Here is a 14,114-nt window from a genome sequence, read left to right as displayed (position 1 = left end):
TCGGAGATGACACCTATGAAAGGGTATCGCCTAGCTGACCTTCGTGCTGATGGACCAGATGACATTGTAGCTGTGGATGCCCTTGCTTTGACATCTTCCTGATAGATTAGTCATGATTTGGTGGAAGAGTGTGTAGCTTGCAATATCCCACCCCTAAGTGGCGAGACCCACTTTTTTTAGTTTGAACAAAGGGATGGGTATATCTACCCTAATCTTGGCGCCACGAGATCTGACGCCTATTCGACTGATTTTAGCTTTGTGAATCAGATAGAGCATAAGGTGGAACAAATTATTGGATTTTATGGAGACAAAGAGCACAAGGGTAAATGCCAAATGTGGCTAGAAAGAGGCTCTTAAATCATGTATTTGAAGCGATGGGCCTTTGCTATGCAGACCATGGTGGCCCTTCAACGAGACTTCCAAACGAGGATGCTACCCCACATGGCTGTGGGGCCTAATGTCGACGAGGCTAGGGGAGGATGGTGATGGCTGGGCATGGGGGAATACCACTGCCCTAGAGTCATGTAAGCAAAAATGTGGCATGAGGGGTCAGGGCGCAGTTAAGCCTGTGTCGCAGAACCGACCAATTTATAAGAGTACAAGTACAATGGCAGCCCGCAAGCGGTCGCACTGTCATACTTGAACCCATATAAACCCGGTAGTCCGTCGAGTACCATGATGGGTCTCGATAAACGATTTACAACAACCAAGATCGTACATGATTCAACATACATGCCACATATTACATAAAGTTCACAGATACATTTTTGTCATCAGAGTACGAATAAAAGTTATTACAAACCGAGTTTGCTAGATAAAGCGGAAGCAATTAAGTTCAAAATAAAGTTTCCAACATAGTTTGATACAGTGCCAAGTAGGATCACGGTCCACAAAAGCAAGGATAGGGATTAACAAAGAAGCCTGCCCAAGGCTTACTCCTCATCCACGGTGGGATAGAAGCAACTCTTGCAATAACCATGATACACAGTGCCATCTACAATAATGGGAAATAAAACCCTGAGTACGAGAAGGTACTCAGCTAGACTTACCCGTCATAAACCAGAAATAAAATGACTCCAAGGATTATGCAAGGCTGTATAAGTGGAGATAGCTTGACAACATTTTACATAAAAGCAATTGACTTAGTTGTACAATTTTGATTCCTTTATCAAGTTAATTATAACTATTCATCTCTAGATTAGCAACTATCCTGTGCCAAACATGTGGTATATCAAGTTAAAAGCATACAATAGTAACCATAGCAGGTCTTGTAATTCCATTTTTATCCAAACCATCATGTACCATAGCACAATTACTACGATGTTGGGACTAGCCAAGTTTCTCACTATCCGGGAGAGACGGCGATTTGAATCGATTTCAACCAGCTGGGAATTTATTCCTAACACAAACCTAGGCATACCGCGTGAAGGCAGCCTTAGGTCACCTTTGGTACAACTCAGGTCCACATTTCGCGGGTCCGTACTGCGCCGCACAATCCGGGACACTAGATGCCAGGATGTTTAGGCCTAGCCTGCCCTTGGGCTCAGTCTAATCGCCCCCCGCAAGGAGCGCACAACAAAACGGATCCCGGCATGAGTTGAGCTACTCGGCTTCACGGTCGGAATGAGTTATCCGGCCAACTAAGTGATAGGCATTTGTTCAATCTTGTCAGAAGCGCCAACAACAGTACGATCCTTAATTGGCTCAGACGGAATCACATAAGTCATCCTACGCATAGACTCCGCTCGGCCTCGATTTTCTTTTACCCCATGGTTCTGTTCCACGATAGCAAATATAGCCAACCGTGCTCCGGTATCCACCTATATCTCGTAGGTGACAGGACATCACCCGACTTCTACCGGTCTAAGCATGGCTAAGCATATATTTGATCCTAGACCTATACCGGTTAAAGGTGTAATATCTGGATAAGGAATTTATATGCATCAAGTGGTTCCATTCAACTCTTATAACCTAATGCATCAATCATAAGTACTTAAGTAATCATTTATAAAATATTGGGAGACTTAGAATGCTCCGGGGCTTGCCTCGAAGAAAGGAAGTGGGGCGGTGGTTAGGACACTCTGGAAGCTCTTCAGGATTCTACTCCACGCCTTCGGGAGCTGCGACTTGAGGATTCTCCTGCTGGCCCCCTTCCTCTATCTCGTCGAATTCCAGCAACGTTATTTCTTCCTCCGATCCTAGATGCATGAATATGGCATAAGATATTGCGAATACATATATGTTAACAAGTGTGGTAGGATGATACATGAAGAATGCATTCTTGCAAATATTCTTAACAGCATGTGGTTTAAGTAACAACAAGTGCATCGCGTTTACTGAGTAGGTGCATATCTCTTCTTGATTATGTAATTAATTACTTCGACAATGCATCTACTACTTCACAAACAGCAGCTACTTGTTTTACTCATAACTGGAGTTCTAATTATCCAAATGCAGTGATCCTAGACTTTCTGGGAATCTTACAAAATTACCTACAACTCTTATTTAATTCACAAAAGCTAATTCACAAGTTATCTTAGCCAAAATAGACAATCATGTTAGTGCTGTCCAGAAATTCCAGAGAGCAAGCAAATTCGGAAAAGCTAACTTTAAACAGCTGTAACTCCTAAACCGTTTGACCTATGGTCCTGAAATTTTAACACAAGACATATGATGAAGTTATCTACAACTTTGTTATTAACCATTTTTACAGTAAACATCATTTTTATCATGCAACTTATCAAACTCTAGAATCTATCCGGAAACTATTCTAATTCGCATTATGACGCAACCATACTTCTACTTCATACGAGTATTCAAATTTTTACAACACAAGGTCTACCAACAGTTTAAGCATACCAAATACACTCAAGAAAAACAAATGGTGAAGCCCAAACTATTTCTTTAAATGCCTTTATTATTTTATTTAAATACTTAGGTTAAACAATAAACATATACCAGATGTACTTCATAAATTCTCAAAAATTTACAGTGCCTTACTAATGCTATCACATGACTACTGTAAAAGTTTCATGCCATGTTATACAGTAAATCATTCTATACAAAAATGACAAGACAAAAAGGCTTACAATAGCAAAAATAGAAAACCCTAGTGAAAAGTGTCAAGCAATAGATTTCCTATTTTTTTTAGCATCCTTCTGGTACTAGGATAACCTCCAATAAATTTCATAAATATTGGATTCCTAAATAATTTATGAAAATTCATACAAGGATTACCTATTTATAAAAGAAAAATTTATAACTACAAATCTATGCACGCACTGATCCTAAAATTGTTACCAGAGCTCATACATGTCAAGAATAGTTTACCACAAAAATTTCATAATTTTTGGAGCACAAGAACTCTAGATACAAAATAAAAAAGTTTGCATGCATTCAAAAACACATTTCAAATCTCCATTTAAATCTTCCAAAATTTCTACTGTAAGTGTCAATACTATATTTTTCCTAAATACTTCACTTCCTAAGGAACACTACCAAATTTATTTCACCATTTTTGAAGCTTCCAAACTGGAGATATAAATATTACAAAACAGTACAAAATCTGGAATCAAATGAACTATCCCTCAACACTGCTGTCGCTGACCGGTGGGACCCGCTGACAGAGGACCCCACGCGTCATTGACTCAGAAGCAGAGTGGTGGCGCTGTACGCTGCTGGCGCGGCCAAAGCTCGCCGACGGCGAGGTTGCTGGCGGTGACGTCTTCACGGTATGACCTACTCGACCAGGCGCATCGTTTACACTACTTGGTCGGCCCTATCGGCGACGCTAGTGACGACGGCGGCGGCCATGTCGGCTCGGCGAGACGGGACGACGGCGGTACGCCGGTGACGACCTCGGCGGCCCTTACTAAAGCTCAGACGAGCATCGCTGGACTACAAGGAAACTATTGTGCGCGCTCTTGTGGCCTGCGGTGGTCTGGTTAGGTGGGACCACGGCGACGGAGGGTGGTGGTGGAGCTCCGGCGAGCTCTTGTGCGGTGCGGTGGCTTACCGAGCGCTTTCAGCGGCCACTGGTAGATGCAGCGGGTTGCCGGGGTGGCGGTGGAGCTACTGCGATGATGGAGAAGTGGCGAGGGTGAGCTGGCGACGGCGAGGTGCTCGGCTGCAATGGCAGAGAGCGGCGCTGCTGTGGGCGGGGAAGGAGAAAGCCAGAAAGTTGGAACTGAGGGCGCGGCTCAGTGCGGGCGGGCGCTGGGGAGTTGAAGGCACGCTCTGGCCTGGCTCTGCCACGCTGGGTAGGGCGCCGGCGACGTGTGGCCAGCCACTGGTTCCACGCGGCGCGCGGACTCTGCCCTGTCGGCCATCGAAGCCAGCCGATGAAGTTCATTCAGTTATGCAATCACAGCCTGACAGCGAGTTTTCCTGTCCATCTAACCGCTAATCCGTGGCTCCAAAGTGTAAATGGTCTTAACAACAATCATAGCCCTATGTACCAGCTCCAACTCTTGTTAAGTAATCATGCTCTAATCTGCAGCCAAAACCAAGTTACAACACCCTGAAGGTCAGCTTGTCAGGCTATCGGTTAACAAGGTCGTAGAAAATTTTGTTAATTTTGTTAAGTGTTGAAATGTTGATTTTGCTGATTCTTGTGAGACCAATTCAAGCATGTTAGAAGCTAAATCAGTCAAGGACCCAAAAATAAAAGTTGTTCCCCATGCCAAACACTACAACTTTGCTTTAGTGACCTCCTCCATGCAAGGTCTCTAACACCTAGTTCAAACTTGGTCAAACATGTCACATTTAAATGATGATACACTTCAAACTATGGCTTAATGACCTATTTACCCCTAACCATGAATATCAAAGTTGTTCATAATGATACTCTAAACATGTTTAAGCAAATTGCAAGGTCATACAATCATTTCATGTATTAGTCACTCATAGTGCTATTTAGTTTAATCACATGAAATCTTAAGTGTTGGTTCATGAAAGGTGACTTCATAAACAAGGTCCTATTTGCTAACCTATGTGTTGATACATGTTGTTGTGATCCACATCAACTAATTACATGTATACACTCATGATCATTTGCATATGTACAATGAAACATGCAATAACAAGCAAATGTTGCATATGTTTCAATCCAATGTTTCAATTGTAAATGCTTATTTATGAATGCTTGATGATCATGCTCATGCTATGCAAGTCAAGTTATACAAGGCTAACACCTAGGGTGTTACAGCCCTCCCCCTTATAAAAATCTCATCCTGAGATTTGCAAGACCTACCATTCTTGGAAAAAGGCGGGATAAACTTCTCGTAAATAATCTTCTCTTTCCCACATAGCATCTTGTTCACTGTGATTATTCCACACCACCTTATAGAACTTAATAATCTTACTCCGTGTTACTCTTTCCATCTCCTCTAATACTCGGATTGGCTTTTCTTCATAGGTTAAATCCGATTGAAGCTTTACGTTGGTGGGTGCAATAGCTTCTTCAGGTACTCGAAGACATTTCTTCAACTGAGAAACATGGAAGACATCAAATATTGCACTCATCTCAGGTGGAAGTTGTAGCTTATGAGCAACATTCCCTTTCTGTTCCAAAATCTTGTATGGCCCCACATATCTAGGTGAAAGCTTCTTTTTCATCCCAAATCTCTTCACGCCTTTCATGGGCGATACTTTCAAGTATACATAGTCACCTACTTCAAAAGTCAGTGGTCTCCTTCTGTCAGCATAACTATTTTGTCTCAATTGAGCTGCCTTCATATGTTGTTGGATGACACGTACTTGCTCTTCAGCTTCATTGACAAAGTCAATACCAAAGTATCTCCTTTCACCGGGCTCAATCCAATTCAATGGAGTTCTACATTTTCTGCCATACAATGCTTCAAATGGAGCCATCTTGATACTCGCTTGATAACTGTTGTTATAGGAGAACTTAGCTAAAGGTAACCATTTCTCCCATGAACCTTTTGAAGATATAACACAAGCTCTAAGCAAATCTTCTAGGATTTGGTTCACTCGCTCTGTCTGTCCTGAAGTTTGCGGATGGTATGCCGAACTTCTGATTAGCTTAGTCCCCAAAGCCTGGTGTAAGTGCTCCCAGAAATGAGCTATGAACTGTGGTCCTCAATCTGAGATTATAGTCCTAGGTACTCCATGCAGTCTCATGATTTGAGAAACATATATCTCAGCGTATTTCCCAACTATATACCTTGTGTTCACGGGTATAAAATGTGCTGACTTGGTGAGACGATCAACAATAACCTAGATTGAATCATGACCTTGTGGTGTCATTAGAAGGCCTGTGATAAAGTCCATGCTGATTTCCTCCCATTTCCAACCTAGAATAGGCAATGGCTGAAGTAATCCGGCAGATTTCATATGAACAGCTTTTACTCTACTGCAGTTATCACACCTAGCGACATAGGCTGCGATCTCTTTCTTCATCTTAGTCCACCAAAAACGGGTTTTCAAATCTTGGTACATCTTACTACTACCCGGATGGATAGACAATTTGGACGAGTGAGCCTCATCTAAAATTTGATTCCTCAGCTCACGGTCTTTTGGTACCGCACTGTCATACTTGAACCCATATAAACCCAGTAGTCCGTCGAGTACCACGACGGGTCTTGATAAATGATTTACAACAACCAAGATCGTACATGATTCAACATACATGCCACATATTACATAAAGTTCACAGATACATTTTCGTCATCAGAGTACGAATAAAAGTTATTACAAACCGAGTTTGCTAGATAAAGCGGAAGCAATTAAGTTCAAAATAAAGTTTCCAACATAGTTTGATACAGTACCAAGTAGGATCACGGTCCACAAAAGCAAGGATAGGGATTAACAAAGAAGCCTGCCCAAGGCTTACTCCTCATCCACGGTGGGATAGAAGCAACTCTTGCAATAACCATGATACACAGTGCCATCTGCAACAATGGGAAATAAAACCCTGAGTACGAGAAGGTACTCAGCTAGACTTACCTATCATAAACCAGAAATAAAATGACTCCAAGGATTATGCAAGGCTGTATAAGTGGAGATAGCTTGACAACATTTTGCATAAAAGCAATTGACTTAGTTGTACAATTTTGATTCCTTTATCAAGTTAATTATAACTATTCATCTCTAAATTAGCAACTATCATGTGCCAAACATGTGGTATATCAAGTTAAAAGCATACAATAGTAACCATAGCAGGTCTTGTAATTCCATATTTATTCGAACCATCATGTTCCATAGCACAGTTACTATGATGCTGGGACTAGCCAAGTTTCTCACTATCCGGGAGAGACGGTGATTTGAATCGATTTCAACCAGCTGGGAATTTATTCCTAACACAAACCTAGGCATACCGCGTGAAGGCAGCCTTAGGTCACCTTTGGTACAACTCAGGTCCACATTTCGTGGGTCCGTACTACGCCGCACAATCCGGGACACCAGATGCTAGGATGTTTAGGCCTAGCCTACCCTTGGGCTCAGTCTGATCGCCCCCCGCAAGGAGCGCACAACAAAATGGGTCCCGGCCTGAGTTGAGCTACTCGGCTTCGCGGTCGAAATGAGTTATCCGGCCAACTAAGTGATAGGCATGCGTTCAATCTTGTCAGAAGCGCCAACAATGGTATGGTCCTTAATCGGCTCAGACGGAATCACATGAGTCATCCTACGCATAGACTCCGCTCGGCCTCGATTTTCTTTTACCCCATGGTTCTGTTCCACGATAGCAAATATAGCCAATCGTGCTTCGGTATCCACCTATATCTCGCAGGTGATAGGACATCACCTGACTTCTACCGGTCTAAGCATGGCTAAGCATATATTCAATCCTGGACCTATACCGGTTAAAGGTGTAATATCTGGACAAGGAATTTATATGCATCAAGTGGTTCTATTCAACTCTTATAACCTAATGCATCAATCATAAGTACTTAAGTAATCATTTATAAAATATTGGGAGACTTAGAATGCTCCGGGGCTTGCCTCGAAGAAAGGAAGTGGGGCGGTGGTTAGGACACTCTGGAAGCTCTTCAGGATTCTGCTCCATGCCTTCGGGAGCTGCGACTTGAGGATTCTCCTGCTGGCCCCTTTCCTCTATCTCATCGAATTCCAGCAACGTTATTTCTTCCTCCGATCCTAGATGCATGAATATGGCATAAGATATTGCGAATGCATATATGTTAACAAGTGTGGTAGGATGATACATGAAGAATGCATTCTTGCAAATATTCTTAATAGCATGTGGTTTAAGTAACAACAAGTGCATCATGTTTACTGAGTAGGTGCATATCTCTTCTTGATTATGTAATTAATTACTTCGACAATGCATCTACTACTTCACAACGAGCAGCTACTTGTTTTACTCATAACTAGAGTTCTAATTATCCAAATGCAGTGATCCTGGACTTTCTGAGAAGCTTACAAAATTACCTACAACTCTTATTTAATTCACAAAAGCTAATTCACAACTTATCTTAGCCAAAACTGACAATCATGTCAGTGCTGTCCAGAAATTCCAGAGAGCAAGCAAATTCAGAAAAGCTAACTTTAAACAGCTGTAACTCTTAAACCTTTTGACCTATGGTCCTGAAATTTTAACACAAGCAAAAATAGAAAACCCTAGTGAAAAGTGTCAAGCAACAGATTTCCTATTTTTCTTAGCATCCTTCTGGTACTAGGATAACCTCCAATAAATTTCATGAATATTGGATTCCTAAATAATGTATGAAAATTCATACAAGGATTACCTATTTATAAAAGAAAAAATTATAACTGCAAATCTATGCATTCACTGATCCTCAAATGTTTACCAGAGCTCATACATGTCAAGAATAGTGTACCACAAAAATTTCATAATTTTTGGAGCACAGGAACTCTAGATATAAAATAAACAAGTTTGCATGCATTCAAAAACACATTTCAAATCTCCATTTAAATCTTCCAAAATTTCTACTGTAAGTGTCAATACTATATTTTTCCTAAATACTTCACTTCCTAAGGAACACTACCAAATTTATTTCACCATTTTTGAAGCTTCCAAACTGGAGATACAAATATTACAAAACAGTACAAAATCTGGAATCAAATGAACTATCCCTCAACACTACTATCGCTGACCGGTGGGACATGCTGATAGAGGACCCCACGCGTCATTGACTCAGAAGCAGAGTGGTGGCGCTGTACGCTGCTGGTGCGGCCAAAGCTCGCCGACGATGAGGTTGCCGGTGGTGACGTCTTCACGGTATGACCTACTCGACTAGGCGCATCGTTTACACTACTTGGCCGGCCCTATCGTCGAAGCTAGTGACGACGGCGGCGGCCACGGCGGCTCGGCGAGACGGGACGACGGTGGTACGCCGGTGACGACCTCGGCGACCCTTACTAAAGCTCGGACGAGCATCGCTGGACTACAAGGAAACTATTGCGCACGCTCTCGTGGCCTGCGGTGGTCTAGTTAGGTGGGACCACGGCGACGGAGGGTGGCGGCGGAGCTCCGGCGAGCTCTTGTGCGGTGCGGTGGCTTACCGAGCGCTATCAGCAGCCACTGGTAGATGCAGCGGGTTGCCGAGGTGGCGGTGGAGCTACTGCGGTGATGGAGAAGTGGCGAGGGTGAGCTGGCGACGGTGAGGTGCTCGGCTGCAATGGCAGAGAGCGGCGCTGCTATGGGCGGGGAAGGAGAAAGCCAGAAAGTTGGAACTGAGGGCGTGGCTCAGTGCGGGCGGGCGCTTGGGAGTCGAAGGCGCGCTCTGGCCTGGCTCTGCCGCGTTGGGCAGGGCGCCAGCGACGCGCGGCCAGCCGCTGGATCCACGTGGCACGCGGACTCTGCCCTGTCGGCCACCGAAGCCAGCCGATGCAGTTCATTCAGTTATGCGATCATAGCCTGACTGCGAGTTTTCCCGTCCATCTAACCACTAATCCGTGGCTCCAAAGTGTAAATGGTGTTAACAACAATCATAGCCCTATGTACTAGCTCCAACTCTTGTTAAGGAATCATGCTCTAATCCGCAGCCAAAACCAAGTTACAACACCCTGAAGGTCAGCTTGTCAGGCTGTCGGTTAACAAAGACTTAGAAAATTTTGTTAAGTGTTGAAATGTTGATTTTGCTGATTCTTGTGAGACCAATTCAAGCATGTTAGAAGCTAAATCAGTCAAGGACCCAAAAATAAAAGTTGTTCCCCATGCCAAACACTACAACTTTGCTTTAGTGACCTCCTCCATGCAAGGTCTCTAACACCTAGTTCAAACTTGGTCAAACATGTCACATTTAAATGATGATACACTTCAAACTATGGCTTAATGACCTATTTACCCCTAACCATGAATATCAAAGTTGTTCATAATGATACTCTAAACATGTTTAAGCAAATTGCAAGGTCATACAATCATTTCATGTATTAGTCACTCATAGTGCTATTTAGTTTAATCACATGAAATCTTAAGTGTTGGTTCATGAAAGGTGACTTCATGAACAAGGTCCTATTTGCTAACCTATGTGTTGCTACATGTTGTTGTGATCCACATCAACTAATTACATGTATACACTCATGATCATTTGCATATGTACAATGAAACATGCAATAACAAACAAATGTTGCATATGTTTCAATCCAATGTTTCAATTGTAAATGCTTATTTATGAATGCTTGATGATCATGCTCATACTATGCAAGTCAAGTTATGCAAGGCTAACACCTAGGGTGTTACAGCCTACTGATATTCACATCGGAAGGGAGATTGCTGGCAAGTTGGGCAACAGCAAGAAAGTGGTGATGAGACAGACTCACCGTTTCGGCCAAGTTTGGACCGAAATGGTAGCTCTTCCTTTTGTGTTTCTAGCTTCCGCTTTTGTACTTGTGATGTCAGGTTTTCGTTTCGGCTTTTCACTGTTTTTGTCTGTCGTATTTATTCTTTGCCGCATTTAATGGTGCAGGCGGCCAGCAGTTTTGATGGGATGGGTAGCAAGGCAAAAGTCACTGACATGAATGACGCCTTTGGTGCAGCTTACACCCTTTCTTTGGGGATGTATTTGGCAAGAACCCAAAGAAGAAAACCCACAAGGCTATAGATCCGCCTACAGATGTTGCTTCGAAAAGACCAAAACCATCTTCTATTGCGACGGCCGCTCCTTCTCGGCTGGCTTCCACCTCCACGACATATCTGGATGCTTCTAGTTCGCAGCAGTAGCAGGGTAAGTCCTGATTTTACGCGGAGTCTATTTGGTTAACCGATAGCTTAGTTCACGGGCAGCTGTTCGGCCATGGGGAGTTGCAGTTGGGTTCTCAGCCTGAGGACTATGGCGAGATGTGAGTCTATTCAGGGTTGAGCTCCTCGGGCGAAATGAATTCCATGAAGGAGGAGACTTACTGGATTGCTCATGCTTTAGGGGCCGCTTCGAATTCCCAGTTGATTGCTAATGTGGATCACCGCACCGTTGGCTTGTTGCCCGGCAAGGCTGCGGTTAATTTCACCAATGCCTGTGCTGGCTCATTCACTGCACCAGAGGTGGAGAGGGACCTTCTCAAGGTTCCCAATTTGTCCCTTGTAGAGGCGGTGAGTTTCCATGCTGCTAGCGTAAGTACCCGTTCCTTTTCTCTTATTTATTTTCCATGTTTTTCTTTTTGAAGATCTTTTTGTCTTCTCACGTTTTGACCTACAGGCCATGCTCCTAGCTCGGGGGCTCCAGCAGCAGGGGCTTGCCTTTCGTTAGGGCCTCGATAAGGGACTGGCGACTAAGGATGACAAGATCCAGGCCCTCGAGCAGTAGCTGGAGGCAGCTAAGAAGCTTGCCGAGGAGAATGAAGCTGCTCGCAAGGCTGCCGAGGAGCAAATTATGACAATGCATGAGTACTTCGAGGTCTATCGTCGGTAGAAATGTGATCAGCACAACAAGGTTGTGCTGACGCCCAGAGAGTGACAAATGTGTACAAGGAGCTGATCCATAGTGTGGGCGAAGAGACGGAGGCACCTAGCGATTCGCCTATTTTTGATTTCATGGAGTGGTTGGTGAATGAGCTGGCCACCGTGGGTGACTACATGGCCGTTGGGTGGGTGTACGCTTCTTTTGTTTCACTTCGTGCCTTCACTCAAGCCCTAGAGGAGTGCGGGTGTGACCATCTCGATAAGGGTGAGAACAAGGACCCCCAATCATACTAGAATGCCCCTAGTCATTCACATGACATGGCGAAGAGGTTTTTTGATGGGTTCTAGGATCCTAGTGGCAGGGATCTTGCTCTTCTTAGGGCTACCACGACCCACAGCAAGGTATGATTATTTTCAAAAGAGTTCTCTTCGCTACATTGGCCCTTCTGTTGTGGATGCCAAAAAAGCATTCTTATGTGTTTGAAATCTATTCTATAGTCCCCCGAGGAGTGTGCGGTCATCAAGGAGAAAGTGAAGAAGTACATTGCTGAGCGAAATGCCTGCAAGGGTGTGGCCGGGAGTGGTTTGGGCGACATGGATGCCCCGTCTATGTCTGCTACCGAGACCTCGGGCAAAGATAACATAGCCGCTCCGTGCGAAAATGTTGGACAAGATGGGGTAGAAAATTAGGACATGATGTTTTCGAATAGTTTCAGACTGCTACATTTGGTTGGTTGTTGATGTAAAGACTTAAATTAAACTTCTGTGGTTTCAGCGCGCAGGTTCCTGACGCGGAGCTTGAGCAACCTATGGATGTTTATCTGTTAATGATAAATTGCAATGGTTTTTATGTTGGAGGTACTTCCTGGTCTCACCATCGTGAGAAGCTCCTGGATTCTAGCATGACCGGTTTCCTGAGGTCGCGCTTCAATCGCATGCTTAGGAAGGAAGAATTTCTTAATAGGGTTTTCTATTCGGAGTTTGGTCTGGCTATTTTGGAGAAGTGAAAGGCCCGTCATGAACAATCTAGGCGAGATCACAGGGAGCCCTTGACATCTAGTCTGAGGGATCCCAAAGACGAGCCCAATGAAGAAATGACACTGGATCTGGAAAACCATCGATAAAATTTTTATCTTCGCCCCGCAAGGGGCAGAGCATAGTTTGGTGTGTAGGCAATATGCCATGCTTATAACTTTGCCTTTTTAGTGTGTAAAGTTCTTTGAATGTATATAGTTTTTACTGCACCTTGTGCTCTTGTCGATTGGCTTCCTTGGGTTTTTTGTTTTTTTTGTTTTTTAAAGGACGTAGTCTCCCCCAACCTTGTGATGTGAGGGGATTAGGCGAATACGCGAGCACGAGAGAGACTTATATGATAGCCCCTTGGCATGTTTTGTATCGAGAAGACATCGTCGCCCCCGAACCTTGTGTGGTGAGGGGATTTTTTGAATAGGCGATCGTGCAAAGTTCTAATGTGCCAGCCCCTCGGTGCATTTTGTATCGAGAAGACGCTGTCCCCCAACCTTGTGTGGTGAGGGGTTTTGCAAATAGGAGATCACCCAAAGGACTAATGTGCCAGCCCCTCGGCGTGTTTTGTATCGAGGAGGCGTCGTCCCCCCAACCTCGCGTGGCAAGGGTATTAGGTGAATATGCAATTGTACGAAGGACTAATGTGCTAGCCCCTCGACACATTTTGTATCAAGATGGCGCCATCCCCCCAACCTTACGTGGCAAGGGTTTTTTGCGAATAGGCGATCGCACAAAGGACTAATGTGTCAGCCCCTCTATGCATTTTGTATCAAGGAGGCACCATCCCCCCAACCTTGCATGGTGAGGTGATTGAGCGAATAGGCGATCGCGTGAAGGACTAATGTGCTAGCCCCTCGGCGTGTTTTGTATCGAGAAGGGTTCATCCCCCCAACCTTGCGTGGCGAGGGGATTTTGGGAATATGCGATCACACGAAGGACTAATGTGCCTGCCCCTCGACCTTTTTTATATCGAGAAGACACCGTCCCCCAACATTGCATGGTGAGGGGATTAGGCAAATAGGCGATCACGCGAAGGACTAATGTGCCAGCCCCTCGGGGCGTTTTGTATTGAAAAGGCGCCGTCCCCCCAACGTTGCGTGACAAGGGGATTTGCGAATCTATAACAATGTGTTTTGTGCTTTCGAAGTACCGACATGGTGTTTTTACATTTACAGCTATTGTTTGGTGTATTGATAGATATGCGCAATTGGTATCTTTCCTTCGACTTCTTGGATCACGACATCTTCCT

The sequence above is a fragment of the Miscanthus floridulus genome, chromosome 5 (assembly GCF_019320115.1).
Source record: "Miscanthus floridulus cultivar M001 chromosome 5, ASM1932011v1, whole genome shotgun sequence".
Taxonomy (NCBI): domain Eukaryota; kingdom Viridiplantae; phylum Streptophyta; class Magnoliopsida; order Poales; family Poaceae; genus Miscanthus; species Miscanthus floridulus.
Note: the sequence above shows the minus strand (reverse complement) of the source record.